The following is a 15773-nucleotide window of genomic DNA, read 5'->3' on the forward strand; positions in this document are numbered from 1 at the left end:
GAAAACCAGTTTCCCCCGGGATCAATAAAGTATGACTATGACTATGACTATTTCTCCAGATATCAAGTTGTTTCTTAGTTGCATGCTGAGGATTTGGAGGAAAATAAATGTTGGCTGATTAGTAAGTCCACAGATAACACCAACACTGGTGGATTTATGGATAACAAACAAGGCTGTCAAAGGATACAGCAGGATATAGATAAGTAGATATTTTCAGCAGAGAAATTACAGATGAAGCTTAATCAGTTCATCAGTTGGAGAAAAGGAAATTAGCAGGCCCAGGCATCTGGAATTGTGATTTCAAGCATCTCTGGTGCACTGGGTCCAGAATCACCCATTAACAGGGGACTTTTTGTTTCCCAAATTACATCTTTCAACTTTGCATCATTGCATCATGCTTTGCTGCTCGTCACTCCAACAGGGCTCCCGCCTGAAGGCACACTCCCAATCACATGCAAACAGCAGAATCGTGTAGTGTAGCTGCTAAAGTGAAACAGAGGCTGAGAGGTGAGATTCAGAGATGGGCAGATTAAGTTAATATAACACTACTTCCTTTGTGGTTACTGAGAAACGGTGTTGGTGCAAGAATCTGCCAACGTTGTAGGTTGCAGAGTATGGGTTTAGAAGGCTGGGATGTTGCCTTAGCAAGAGATACCCAACCAATTATACTTTATACTTTATTGTCGCCAAACAACTGATACTAGAACGTACAATCATCACAGCGATATTTGATTCTGTGCTTTGCGCTCCCTGGAGTATAAATCCATAGTAAATATTAAAAATTTAAATTATAAATCATAAATAGAAAATAGAAAAGTTAAAGTAAGGTAGTGCAAAAAAACCAAGAGGCAGGTCCAGACATTTGGAGGGTACAGCCGAGATCCGGGTCAGGATCTGTTCAGCAGTCTTATCACAGTTGGAAAGAAGCTGTTCCCAAGTCTGGCCGTACGAGTCTTCAAGCTCTTGAGCCTTCTCCCAGAGGGAAGAGAGACGAAAAGTGTGTTGGCTGGGTAGGACGTGTCCTTGATTATCCTGGCAGCACTGCTCCGTCAGCGTGCGGTGTAAAGTGAGTCCACGGACAGAAGATTGGTTTGTATGATGTGCTGGGCTGTGTTCATGATCTTCTGCAGCTTCAATTAAATCTTGTGTCATAGAATTATACAACTTGGAAACAGACTGGGGTGCAGTGCTGCCAGAGCTCACCAGAGCACTGCTCCGGCACCTCTGTTAAAAAAAGTCAAAATAAACATCAGGGAATTTAACAGCGGCCACATATTAAATAGAGGGAATTTTACGGAAGTGGGTGTTGGGGAGAGGGGGTGGTGGCTGGTGGGAAAAATACCACTTATAACATTGGGATATTTGATCGTTTTTGGTGAAATCCTGGAACTGTGACTGTTTTGTGAAACTCCTCCTCGCTCGACCCGTTGTCCCAGCGTACCCTGCTGTAGCCTCCCGCCATTTCACAGATCCTCAGTCTCTCTCCAGCACTCGTTGTTTGATCATTGTTCGCCGAGAAAATAAAAATCTTAAATCTTTTGAAAAGTGGCATGTTGCTTGCCGAAGTTGGCCTAAGTTCGGTAAGAACGAATGGAGAGTTCGCACAATAAAGCAGAAAGAAGCTGGAATTCATGGAAGTGTTAGTGCTATCCCTACAACGGCAAAAATAATCTCTCTGGTTCATGATAAAGTGCTTGCAAAGACTGAGAAAGCATTAAGTGTGTGGCTAGAGGACATGTCACTGAAGCATATCCCTGTTGATGGCAAAATTATGCGTGAAAAAGCACTTAGTCTCTATGAGTACTACTGTGAGGGAGAAGTTTAAGGCTAGTAAGAGATGGCTGGCTAGCTATGTAAAGCGCTACAGCCTCAAGAACTTAAAGATCGCGGGAGAAACGGCGTGGCTGATGTACCAAGTATCCTATTTTGGAGCCCATCGAAGTACACGCTTGAAGTCTCTCAGAAAAAAAATCGTTGTTCACAAACTATCAAAAGCTCACACTGCTGCTCTAGGTGTTGAAAATATAGCGGGTGAGGATGCTCTTGGAAAATTATGTGACACCATGAATGCTTTGCACCTCAAGGCAACTTGTTCAATTTTTCATTCTGCATATTATTTAGCTCAGAATGACAGACCATACTTTAATCACTTTGGCTTATTGGAACTTCAAAAAAAAATGGTATTGACATTGGAATTGGACTGCATTCTGACACTAGTGCTACAGAGATAATTAATCACATAGCCATTAATATGAAAAAGAAACGTTGCCAGCATATCAAGCAGATAAATGCCAAATTTTCTGTTCTCGTTGATGAATCAGCAAGCCTGAGCATTAAGACCACCCTAATAGTTTATTTCAAATGTAAAAGTGATAAAGAAGGTGATCATGAGGAATTCTGCAGATGCTGGAAATTCAAGCAACACACATCAAAGTTGCTGGTGAACGCAGCAGGCCAGGCAGCATCTCTAGGAAGAGGTACAGTCGACCTTTCGGGCCGAGACCCTTCGTCAGGACTAAACGAAGGAAGAGCTAGTAAGAGATTTGAAAGTGGGAAGGGGAGGGGGAGATCCAAAATGATAGGAGAAGACAGGAGGGGGAGAGATGGAGCCAAGAGCTGGACAGGTGAATGGCAAAAGGGATATGAGAGGATCATGGTACAGGAGGCCCAGGGAGAAGGAAAAGGGGGAGGGGGGGAAACCCAGAGGATGGGTAAGGGGTATAGTCAGAGGGACAGAGGGAGAAAAAGTGGAGAGAGAGAAAGAATGTGTGTCTATAAAAAAAACGGATGGGGTATGAGGGGGAGGTGGGGCATTAGCGGAAGTTAGAGAAGTCAATGTTCATGCCACCAGGTTGGAGGCTACCCAGACGGAATATAAGGTGTTGTTCCTCCAACCTGAGTGTGGCTTCATCTTCACAGTAGAGGAGGCCGTGGACAGACATATCAGAATGGGAATGGGATGTGGAATTAAAATGTGTGGCCACTGGGAGATCCTGCTTTCTCTGGCGGACAGAGCGTAGGTGTTCAGCAAAACAATCTCCCAGTCTGCGTCGGGTCTCGCTAATATATAGAAGGCCATATCGGGAGCACTGGACACAGTATATCACCCCAGTCGACTCACAGGAGAAGTGTTGCCTCACCTGGAAGGACTGTCTGGGGCCCTGAATGGTGGTAAGGGAGGAAGTGTAAGGGCATGTGTAGCACTTGTTCCGCTTACACAGATAAGTGCCAGGAGGGAGATCAGTAGGGAGGGATGGGGGGAACGAATGGACAAGGGAGTTGCGTTGGGAGCAATCCCTGTGGAAAGCCCGGGGGGGGGGCGGGGAAGGAAAGATGTGCTTAGTGGTGGGATCCCATTGGAGGTGGCGGAAGTTACGGAGAATAATATATTGGACCCGAAGGCTGGTGGGGTGGTAGGTGACAACCAGGGGAACCCTATTCCTAGTGGGGTGTTGGGAGGATGGAGTGAGAGCAGATGTGTGTGAAATGGGGGAGTTGCTTTTGAGAGCAGAGTTGATGGTGGAGGAAGGGAAGCCCCTTTCTTTAAAAAAGGAGGACATTTCCCTCATCCTGGAAGGTGATCCCCATTTTATGTTTTTAGATCTAATTGAACTGCCTGATCAGAAAGCTGCAACTATTGCTAAGCATCTACTGAACTGTCTCAATAACTATGGGTTTGATGACCTCTTACTTGAAACAGAACCTTGTAGCATTTTCTAGTGATGGGGCGAGCGTAATGCTTGGTGTCAAATCTGGTGTTGCTACAATTCTCAATGAACATTACCCTGATGTGATAATTTGGCACTGCCTGAATCACAGATTAGAACTTGCAGTCAGTGATTCGGTGAGAGAAGTCCATGGAATAAATCATTTTCAATCATTTATGGACAAATTGTACTCTGTTTACAGTAGATCCCCTCTAAATCAAAAGGAACTGTCTGAATGTGCCTCTCAACTAGAACAACAAATTTGCAAAATAGGCCATATTTTAGGCACCAGGTGAGTAGCTAGTTCATTTCGAACAGTAAAAATACCACTTATAACATTGGGATATTTGATCGTTTTTGGTGAAATCCTGGAAGTGTGACTGTTTTGTGAAATTCCTCCTTGCTCGACCCGTTGTCCCAGCATACCCTGCTGTAGCCTCCCGCCATTTTGCAGATCCTCAGTCTCTCTCCAGCACTCGTTGTTTGATCATTGTTCGCCGAGAAAATAAAAATCTTAAATCTTTTGAAAAGTGGCATGTTGCTTGCCGAAGTTGGCCTAAGTTCAGTAAGAACGAATGGAGAGTTCGCACAATAAAGCAGAAAGAAGCTGGAATTCACGGAAGTTTTAGTGCTACCCCTACAACGGCAAAAATGATCTCTCTGGTTCATGATAAAGTGCTTGCAAAGACTGAGAAAGCATTAAGTGTGTGGCTAGAGGACATGTCACCGAAGCATATCCCTGTTGATGGCAAAATTATGCGTGAAAAAGCACTTAGCCTCTATGAGTACTACAGTGAGGGGGTTGAGGACAGCGAGAGGAAGGAGTTTACGGCTAGTAAGGGATGGCTGGCTAGCTGTGTAAAGTGCTACAGCCTCAAGAACTTAAAGATCGCGGGAGAAACAGCATGGCCGATGTACCAAGTATCCTATTGTGGAGCCGATCGAAGGACACGCTTGAAGTCTCTCAGAAAAAACATTGTTGATCACAAACTATGAAAAGCTCACACTGCTGCTCTAGGTGTTGAAAATATAGCTGGTGAGGATGCTCTTGGAAAATTGTGTGACAGCATGAATACTTTGCATCTAAAGGCAACTTGTTCAGCTTTTCATTCTGCATATTATTCAGCTCAGAATGACAGACCATACTCTGATCACTTTGGCTTATTGGAACAGCAAAAAAAAATGGTATTGACATTGGAATTGGACTGCATTCTGAGACTAGTGCTACAAAGATAATTAATCACATAGCAATTGATATGAAAAAGAAAATTTGCCAGTATATCAACCAAATAAATGGAAAATTTTCTGTTCTCATTGATGAATCAACAAGCCTGAGCATTAAGACCACCCTAATAGTTTATTTGAAATGTAAAAGTGAGAAGGAAGATGATCCCCATTTTATGTTTTTAGATCTAATTGAACTGCCTGATCGGAAAGCTGCAACTATTGTTAAGCATCTATTGAACTGTCTCAATAACTATGGGTTTGATGACCTCTTACTTGAAACAGAACCTTGTAGCATTTTCTAGTGATGGGGCGAGCGTAATGCTTGGTGTCAAATCTGGTGTTGCTACAATTCTCAATGAACATTACCCTGATGTGATAATTTGGCACTGCCTGAATCACAGATTAGAACTTGCAGTCAGTGATTCGGTGAGAGAAGTCCATGGAATAAATCATTTTCAATCATTTATGGACAAATTGTACACTGTTTACAGTAGATCACCTCTAAATCAAAAGGAACTGTCTGAATGTGCCTCTCAACTAGAACAACAAATTTGCAAAATAGGCTGTGTTCTGGGCACCAGGTGGGTAGCTAGATCGTTTTGAAAAACGTTTCAGCAGTGTGGCAAAATTATGAAGCACTGTGTTTTCATTTCGAAAAAGCAACGAAGGAAGAAACAAGATCTGGGAGTGACAGAAAAACCTATGAAGGTCTGTTGAAAAGACTCTCTTCAGAACAGTTTCTATTGGAATCTGGTGTTGCTACAATTCTCAAGGAACATGAATTCTCAAGGAACGTGATGTGATAATTTGGCACTGTCTTAATCACAGATTAGAACTTGCAGTAGGTGATTCGGTGAGAGAAGTCCATGGAATAAATTATTTTCAATCATTTATGGACAAATTGTACACTGCTTACAGTAGATCCCCTCTAAATCAAAAGGAACTGTCTGAATGTGCCTCTCAACTAGAACAACAAATTTGCAAAATAGGCTGTGTTCTGGGCACCAGGTGGGTAGCTAGATCGTTTTGAAAAACGTTTCAGCAGTGTGGCAAAATTATGAAGCACTGTGTTTTCATTTCGAAAAAGCAATGAAGGAAGAAACAAGATCTGGGAGTGACAGAAAAACCTATGAAGGTCTGTTGAAAAGACTCTCTTCAGAACAGTTTCTATTGGAATCTGGTGTTGCTACAATTCTCAAGGAACATGAATTCTCAAGGAACGTGATGTGATAATTTGGCACTGTCTTAATCACAGATTAGAACTTGCAGTAGGTGATTCGGTGAGAGAAGTCCATGGAATAAATTATTTTCAATCATTTATGGACAAATTGTACACTGCTTACAGTAGATCCCCTCTAAATCAAAAGGAACTGTCTGAATGTGCCTCTCAACTAGAACAACAAATTTGCAAAATAGGCCGTGTTCTGGGCACCAGGTGGGTAGTTAGCTCGTTTTGAAAAACGTTTCAGCAGTGTGGCAAAATTATGAAGCGCTGTGTTTTCATTTCGAAAAAGCAATGAAGGAAGAAACAAGATCTGGGAGTGACAGAAAAACCTATGAAGGTTTGCTGAAAAGACACTCTCCAGAACAGTTTCTATTGGACTTAGCTCTAATGTATGACACGTTGCATGAACTTGGTTTACTGTCAGAGTGTTTATAGAAACGCGCTACTACGATTGTTTATGCAGACAAACTGATCTAACGGAGCATAGGTTCACTTAACTATTCTTGTAAATACAAGAATATTTCAGTAATTTTCCATGTACACAGGATTCTGACCTGCTAGACATTTATTTTTAAAATGAATCCTTTAGTGAAAGGTTTTATTGGAAAACTTATAATTTACTGTTACCACAGTACAATTACCCTTCACTTAAGATTAAGCAAGATTGGGAAAGAGAGCTTAACATGACCCGGATAACAGAGGATTGGTTGCAAATTTTGAAGTTGGTTAACTCTTCTTCGATTTGTGCCAGTCACTCTTTAATTCAATTTAAAATTGTTCATCGTTACTATTTGACAAAGGAGAGACTGTCTAAAATGTTTCCTAATGTTGATAGTCAGTGTGACAGATGTAAGACCGAGACAGCTACATTGACACGTATTTTTGGTCGTGTTCTGTATTGAAACAGTTTTGGAAATCTATTTTCTCTATCATTTCTAAAGCTTTAAAAATTAATTTACAACCTAATAAATTGACAGTTTTGTTTGGTATAATCTCTCAATATGTTCATGGTATTTCTATATCAGATCAACATGTTACATTATTTGTTACATTATTGGCCAGAAGGGCTATTTTATTGAAATGGAAAGATGCCTCTGCTCCCTCTTTGATACAATGGTTCTCTCAGGTGATGCTACGTCTTAGTTTGGAGCTCTCCGTTTCCGTGCGCAGCTCTCCGGTGGAAATGATATTGTATCCATTAAATAAGGGCCGTGGACAATTCTGATTTGATGGAGACGAACGTCAAAGCACAGAGGAACATCTGGAGAAATTTCTCAAATGCCAGTTCGCTGCCGTTGTTACTGCGTGATCAAGAATCTTCCAGAGGGAAGGCTTCAAAATCCCCAGCTTTGCCTGCTGCTGGCGACTGAGACTGAGGTCGAATCGTTCAGATAGAGATGCTGCTCGGTACTCGGTGTCGGAGGGCTGATCAGAGGCTCGAAGTTTTCGGACAACTCAGAGTCGGACTGTGGTCGGGCATGGCAGGGAGAGGTTTCTTCCTTCTCCTCTCTGTGTGAGATGTGGGACTTTTGAAACTTTGAACTCTTTTACTGTGCCATGGACTGTTCTTCATCAAGTTATGGTATTGTCGCACTGTTGTAACTATATGTTATAATTATGTGGTTTTGTTAGTTTTTTTCAGTCTTGGTCTCTCCTGTGTTTTGTGATATCACACCAGAGGAAATATTGTATCATTTCTTAACGCATGCATTACTAAATGACAATAAAAGAGGACTGCGTGTCCTCATAATCTAATGTAATCTAAAATCAGAAGTCGAACTTTTGATCCTCGATTTGACTTTGAGAAAAGTTGGGGTTCTTTTGCCCGCTACTATCATCTGATTTGAGTTAATTAATATGGTTTCCTTCTGATCCTTGTTTAAATGGATTTGAGTTGGCAGATTGATGTTTTTCTTTTATGGAAGCTTGTATAGCTCCAGGGTTGTGCTCCCAATGTTTTTTTTTTCGTTTTTTCTTGTTAACAGGGTTTTTTTTTCTTATTATTATTGATATATTGTTTAGCTTTGTTAATCAGCTATTTGGTAATTTAATTCCTCATTGTACATATTGACATGTTGACTTGATTACTTTAATGTATTTTTTCTTGATCTTCAATAATAATTAATAAAAAATATTTTAAAATGAAAATAAGATTACTGCATGGACTGAAAGAGCAACCGAGTACAAAAACTCTAGAAGCTCAAGAGGCAGTTGGAAAGGGGAAGTTTGGAGAAATTACCTGAACAAGCAACAACAAAATTGTCTCCATTAATTATCTACAGTTTCTTACTGGTCTTATAAACAATTTGCAGCACCGTTTGTTCATGGCAATATCTTTGAAAGGTTCTCAAACTTCTAAACCTCAAAGTATGTATAAATCCCTGCTAAATGAAATGTGTGTCCTTGATAAAGATAATTGGCCTGCTGAAATATTGCTGAATTATGGAGAAGCTGCAATATCATCTCTCTGTAAGAGGTTTAAGCTTTCTTCTTCCTCTGTAATAAATGCCTTCAGAGATTATGTGAAAGATCGTGGACGCCGCATCCCCCAAGATTTACGCCCATTACTGAGCTGATCACAATTTATTCCTATTAGTACTGATGAGTGTGAGAGAGAGTTCAGTCACATGAACTTGATGATAACAACAACACGCTCAAGAATTCTCATAAATCATGTATCAGCGCTTATGTTTGTTAAACTACACGGACTTCCTCTAGTTCAGTGGAATCCCGAGCCGTATGTCACATCATGGCTGCGGTAGCACAAATCGACAGATGACACCAGGACAAGAGATGCTTCAAACCCCCGAACACATATTACGCCTGACCCTTTGTGGAAATTATTGTGAAACTTCTCATTGGTGGCATTTGGTAAGTAGGTAATTACTTTTAAATTGGTAAAATACATGATTACCGTCTTTTTTTTACTTGCTTGATAATTATATTTTATGATAATTAGTGAGTGCAACCGTGTAATACTTTGTCATATTATTAAATTAAGTATTATATGTTTTATTGTACCAGTTATACACTGGAATGTAGTGATAGGCTATAATCTTGTTAATGTTTTAACTATCACTATATTTCTGTGGAGCTCTGGAATTCAAATATTTCTTTCATCTTGGTTTAGTGCTTAACATTATAAGAAGCCCTATTCATATATATATATGTCACACCCAATTTCTGTACCTGCTCATTACATGAATGGGACAAGGAAGTTGCCCAGTACATGAAATGAGCAGGTACAGAAATTCGGTGTGACATATACCTGTATATAGAGAGGATGTAGGAAATGGCAGGCATTTTGTCAGCTCCGGCTCCTAAAAAATTAGCTCTGCACCCCTGGAAACAGACCCTTTGACCAAACTCATCCATGTCAACAGACACACACAAAATGCTGGAGCAACTCAGCAGGCCAGGCAGCATCGATGGAAGAGAGTACAGTTGATGTTTTCTGCTGAAAGGGACTAGGCCCCAAACGTTGACTGTACTCTTTTCAGTAGATGCTGCCTGGCCACTGAGTTTGTCCATCATTTTGTGTGTGTTGCTCCTGGTTTGCAATCCAGTGTCCACTGACAGCAGCTATCTCATTCGGATTGGCAGTTAATCATAAACTAGGAATTCTGACCTGCTGATTTCCCTCCAGCTTTTAGTGTGTGTTGCTCAGGATTGGCAGCTCACTGTTCCAGGAGAAGCCATTTGCTTGTGTGTTGCATTTGCTTAACGGTTAACGCCAAGGATTTACAACACCAGCAACCGGGGTTCAATTTCTCCAGATATCAAGCTGTTTCCTAGTTGCATGCTGAAGATTTGGATGAAAGTATGTGTTGGCTAATCAGCAAATTCACAGATAACACCAACAGTAGTGAATAACAAACAAGCCTGTCAAAGCATACAGCAGGATATAGATTTCAGCAGAGAAATAACGGATGAAGTTTAACCCAGACAAGAGTGAGATTTCAAAGGAGGTCAAATGCAAGAGGAAAAATATGCAGTAAATAGCAGAAACATTCATGAACAGAGGAATCTTGTGGTACAAGTCCATTGCTCTCTGTTGCAGTGGTAATGATGACATCTGGCATGCTTGCCTTCATTGGTTGGAGTAATGAGAATAAAAGTTGGAAATAATGTTGCAGCTGTAAAAAAAAACTTTAGTAACTTCGGAGTAACATGTACAGTTCTGACCACCACACTATCAAAAGGTTATGTAAACATCAGAGAGGGTGCAGAAGAAATTCACGAGGAAGTTCCATGGATTTGTGTGCATTCGCTATAAGGAGAGGTTGGTCAAAATTTGATTGTTTTCTTTGCAGCATTGGAAGCAGAAGGGGTGACCTCGTATAACATTATGAGAAGCATATGAGAGTTACATGTCAGATACCCTTTCCCAAAATGGATCTGTCAATTTAATTGACTTTATTTCTTATATCCTTCACATATGGGAGGAGTAAAAATCTTTACATTACATCTCCACCTGAATGTGCAATGTGCAAATTATATTAATTTGTAATAGATATTATGTACAGTAAGGTATGCAACAGAACAGTCAATATTGCTTTAAAATACAATTATATCAGCGTGAATTAATCAGTCTGATGGCCTGGTGAATGAAACTGTCCCGTAACCTGGTGATCCTGGCTTTAACGCTGCAGTACCGTTTCAGGATAGTAGCAGTTGGAACAGTTTGTGTTTGGGGTCACTCGAGTCCACAATGAACCTTTGGGCCCTTTTTATGCACCTGTCACTATAAATGTCCTGAAGAGTAGGAAGTTCACATCTACAGATGGGCTGGGCTGTCTGCGTCACTCTCTGCAGAACCCTGCGATTGAGGGAAGCACAGGCAGTGATACAGACAGTCATGGTGCTCTGAATTGTGCCCTTGTAGAAAGTCCTTAGGATTTGGGGACTCATGCCAAACTTCTTCACCCGTCTGAGGTGAAAGGATGCTTTTTTCACCACACAGCCCATACATACAGACCCAGTGAGATCCTCATTGATGTGTGTACCAAGGAACTTGAAACTGTTCACCGTCTCAACCCCAGATCCAGTGATGTCAATAGGGATGAGCCAATCTCCATTCCTGCTGTAGTCCACAACCAGCTCCTTTGTTTTTGAGACATTGAAAGAGAGGTTGTTTTCATGACACCTCTGTGTCAAGGTGATGACTTCTTCTGTGTAGGTGGCCTCATTATTTTTAAGATAAGGCCAATGAATCTAGCATCATCTGCAAATTGAATTAGCAGATTGGAGCTGTGGGTGGTGACACAATCATGGTTGTACAGAGAGTAAAGGACAGGGTTTAGGACACAGCCCTGGGGGCTCATGTGTCGAGGGGCAGAGGTGACGGGGCCCACTCTTACCACCTGCCGGCGATCTGCAGGAAGTCCAGGACCCAGCTGCACAAGGCAGCATCAAGGCTGAGGTTTCTGAGCTTCTTGGCAAGCCAAGAAGGAATTGTGGCATTGAATGTTGCACTGTAGTCCAAGGACAGCATTCTCTTATATAAGGTCTGTGACCCTACAGAGCGAGATAAAATCATGAGCTGTGCAGATAATTCCGATGACTGCAGTTTTTTCCCAGGGTAGTGGAGTCTAAATCTAAAGGGCATTCTTTTAAGGGGGAACCATTATAAAGGACCTAAGGGGTAATTTTTTTCACACAGAAGGTGAGGGTAGATGAAACAAGCTGCCGGAGGAAACTGTAGGGCCAAGTACAATGATGTTGTTTAAAAGACACTTGGACAGATACATGGATAAAAATGGTTTAGAGGGATATGGGTCAAATACAGGCAAATGACTATGACCCTATGACTCGAAACGGGACTAATTCAGTTCAGATGATCAAAGGGTCTGTTTCCAAGTTGCATCATTCTGTGACACAAGAATATACATATATGTCAGCATATATGTAGAGATCTCCATGATGTTTCTGGTCAAATGGTGACATCCAAGATTTATAATTTGTTGGGTATCTCTTGCTGAGACAAAATCCCAGCCATCTCCTCCCATACTCTGCAATGTACAGTGTTGGCAGGTTTTTGGCCCAACACTCTTTCCCAGTAACCACATTAACTGAATCTATCTCTGACACTCAGCCCGAAGCCTCTGTTTCACTCTAGCAGTCCCAATACATGTTCCAGTTTTTTGCATGCGATTGGGAGTGGGTCTTCAGGCGGGGGCCCTTTTGGAGTGATGAGCAGCAAAGCATCAGCAGCGATGCAAAGTTGAAAGGTGTAAGTTGGGAAACAAAAAGTCTGGGGCCTGCTGATTCCCTTTTCTATTAACCAGAGTGAATTACTGTAAAGTGAAACCTACACACCCTGAATAGTGAAACAACATGCTACATTCAGCACAGTGACAGAGCTGTCATGTGCTAATTCACTGGTATCTCAAGAACCTGGAGAATGTTATTCACGTGTAAAAGTTCACTACATCCCTGAAGACTTGTTCACAACTTTAAAGCACATCGATTAAAACACTTACTTCTGCCAACCTGCAGACAAGATGTTTCGCATGGATAATATGATGGTGTTTGTGGAGCACATGTCAATCACACAGTGCACCAGAAATGAAGGAAATTGAAATCCTCAGTGCCTGGTACGCACCGGTAACAGACAAATTCAAATGTACATGTTAAGTAACCATTTCTATTAAAACAAAACACCTTACTGTCCCTTGTGCTTCACCAATTATCAGCGGGCTTACAAATCTTAGCCCAGAAAAGCAAGTCCACAGTTGTCTACCGTCTCCTCCCATGAAGGCAGTTCCGCATCTCTTTATCTTCTCAGAACTGGCTTTGATGAACCACGACAAGCTCTTTCCCATGGGGGACGTTTTGAAACGCTGCCCCGGGTAAACTGAAGATGTTCTCTGGACAGGGCTGTAGGGCCAGGACTCGTACACAGAACACGTACACTAAACACGGAGACACAAAGAGACAATTCCAAACTCAACCATAGATAGTTTCTTCTTTTGGCATGGCAAGGCTCTGGTCTCACTCCGGCAATTGAACTTGATGGGGATACTGACGAGGTGGCAGGCAAACGTTCAGAAGGAAGGAGAAGGGAAGGGAACAGTCCAGCAGGGAATCCTTGGTTTGAGAGGTATTTATGTGCCAGCCCACAAGAAGAATCAGGTGCCTCAATTAAGGCACCCAATGGAACAAGGGAAAACAGGAAAACCTGGATAAGGCATCAATGGACCGGATGGTGATCCGGAATGCAGACTTCACGGATCGGACCATGACAGAAATGACAATAACCTTGACATGACTTGAGTAAGTCCACAGATAACTCCAACACTTGTGGATTTATGGATTAAAAAACAAGGCTGTCAAAGGATACAGCATGATATAGATAAGTGGATATTTTCAGCAGAGAAATGACAGATGTAGCTTAACTCTGAGAAATATGAAAGGAGTTCGAATGCAAGAGGAAAGTGTGAGTAAATAGCATGAAGATTGCGGTACAGAGGGATATTGTGGTGCAAGGCCATAATTTTCTGAAAGTGTCAACGTAAGTAGTTTGGTTGGTAAGGAGGGAATGTGGCCTGCTTGCCTTCAGCAGTTGGAGTAATTAATGGGTGTAAAATTTGGGAATAATATTGCAGCTGTAGAAAGCTTTGGTCAGGCCACAGGTGCAGTAACAGGGACAATTGTGACCACCACACAGTGCAGAAGAAATTCACGAGGAAGTTCCATGGATTTGTGTGCATTCGCTATAAGGAGAGCTTCGTCAAACTTTGATTGTTTTCTTTGGAGCATTGGAAGCAGAGGGGGTGACCTCGTATAACATTATGAGAAGCATATGAGAGTTAAGTGTCAGGCATCCTTTCCCGAAATGGATATTGTCAATTGAATTGACTTTATTTCTTATATCCTTCACATATGTGAGGAGTAAAAATCTTTACATTACATCTCCGTCTCAATGTGCAATGTGTAAATTATAGTCATTTTTGATAAATATTATGTTCAGTAAGTTATACAACAGATCAGTCAATGTAGGTTAGAAGGGCAATTGGTTCACCATGAATTAATCAGTCTGATGGCCTGGTGAATGAAACTGTCCCGTAACCTGGTGCTCCTGGCTTTAACGCTGCAGTACCATTTCCGGATAGTAGCAGTTGGAACAGTTTGTGTTTGGGGTAACTCGGGTCCCCAATGAACCTTTGGGCCCTTTTTATGCACCTGTCACTATAAATGTCCTGAATAGTAGGAAGTTCACATCTACAGATGGGCTGGGCTGTCTGCGTCACTCTCTGCAGAACCCTGCGATTGAGGGAAGCACAGGCAGTGATACAGACAGTCATGGTGCTCTGAATTGTAGCCCTGTAGAAAGTCCTTAGGATTTGGGGACTCATGCCAAACTTCTTCATCCGTCTGAGGTGAAAGAGGTGCTGTTGTGCTTTTTTCACCACACAGCCCATACATACAGACCGAGTGAGATCCTCGGTGATGTGTGTACCAAGGAACTTGAAACTGTTCACCGTCTCAACCCCAGATCCAGTGATGTCAATAGGGATGAGCCAATCTCCATTCCTGCTGTAGTCCACAACCAGCTCCTTTCTTTTTGAGACATTGCAGGAGAGGTTGTTTTCTTGACAACTCTGTGTCAAGGTGATGACTTCTTCTGTACAGGCTGCCTCATTATTTTTGAGATAAGGCCAATGAATCTAGCATCATCTGCAAATTGAATTAGCAGATTGGAGCTGTGAGTGGTGACACAATCATGGTTGTACAGAGAGTAAAGGACAGGGTTTAGGACACAGCCCTGGGGGCTCATGTGTCAAGGGGCAGAGGTGACGGGGCCCACTCTTACCAGCTGCCAGTGATCTGCAGGAAGTCCAGGACCCAGCTGCACAAGGCAGGATCAAGGATGAGGTTTCTGAGCTTCTTGTCAAGCCTGCAGGGAATTATGGAGTTGAATGTTACACTGTAGTCCAAGGACAGCATTCTCTTATATAAGGTCTGTGACCCTACAGAGCGAGATAAAATCATGAGCTGTGCAGATAATTTGGATAACTACAGTTTTTTCCCCCAGAGTAGTGGAGTCTGAAACTAAAGGGCATTCTTTTAAGGGGGAACCATTATAAAGGACCTAAAGGGTAACTTTTTTGCACAGAAGGTGAGGGTAGATGAAACAAACTGCCGGAGGAAGCTGTAGGGCCAAGTACAATGATGTTGTTTAAAAGACACTTGGACAGATACATGGATAGAAAAGGTTTAGAGGGATATGGGTCAATTACAGGCAAATGACTATGACCCTATGACTCGAAACGAGACTGATTCAATTAAGATGGTCAAAGGGTCTGTTTCCAAGTTGCATCATTCCGTGACACAAGAATATACATATATGTCAGCATATATGTACAGGTCTCCATGATGTTTCTGGTCAAATGGTAACATCCAAGATTTATAATTTGTTGGGTATCTCTTGCTGAGGCAAAATTCCAGCCATCTCCTCCCATACTCTGCAATATACAGTGTTGGCAGGTATTTGGACCAACACTCTTTCCCAGTAACCACATTAACTGAATCTATCTCTGACACTCAGCCCAAAGTCTCTGCTTCACTCTAGCAGTGCCAATACGCGTTCCTGCTGTGTGCATGCGATCGGG

The sequence above is a fragment of the Mobula hypostoma genome, chromosome 24 (genome assembly GCF_963921235.1).
Source record: "Mobula hypostoma chromosome 24, sMobHyp1.1, whole genome shotgun sequence".
Lineage (NCBI taxonomy): Eukaryota > Metazoa > Chordata > Chondrichthyes > Myliobatiformes > Myliobatidae > Mobula > Mobula hypostoma.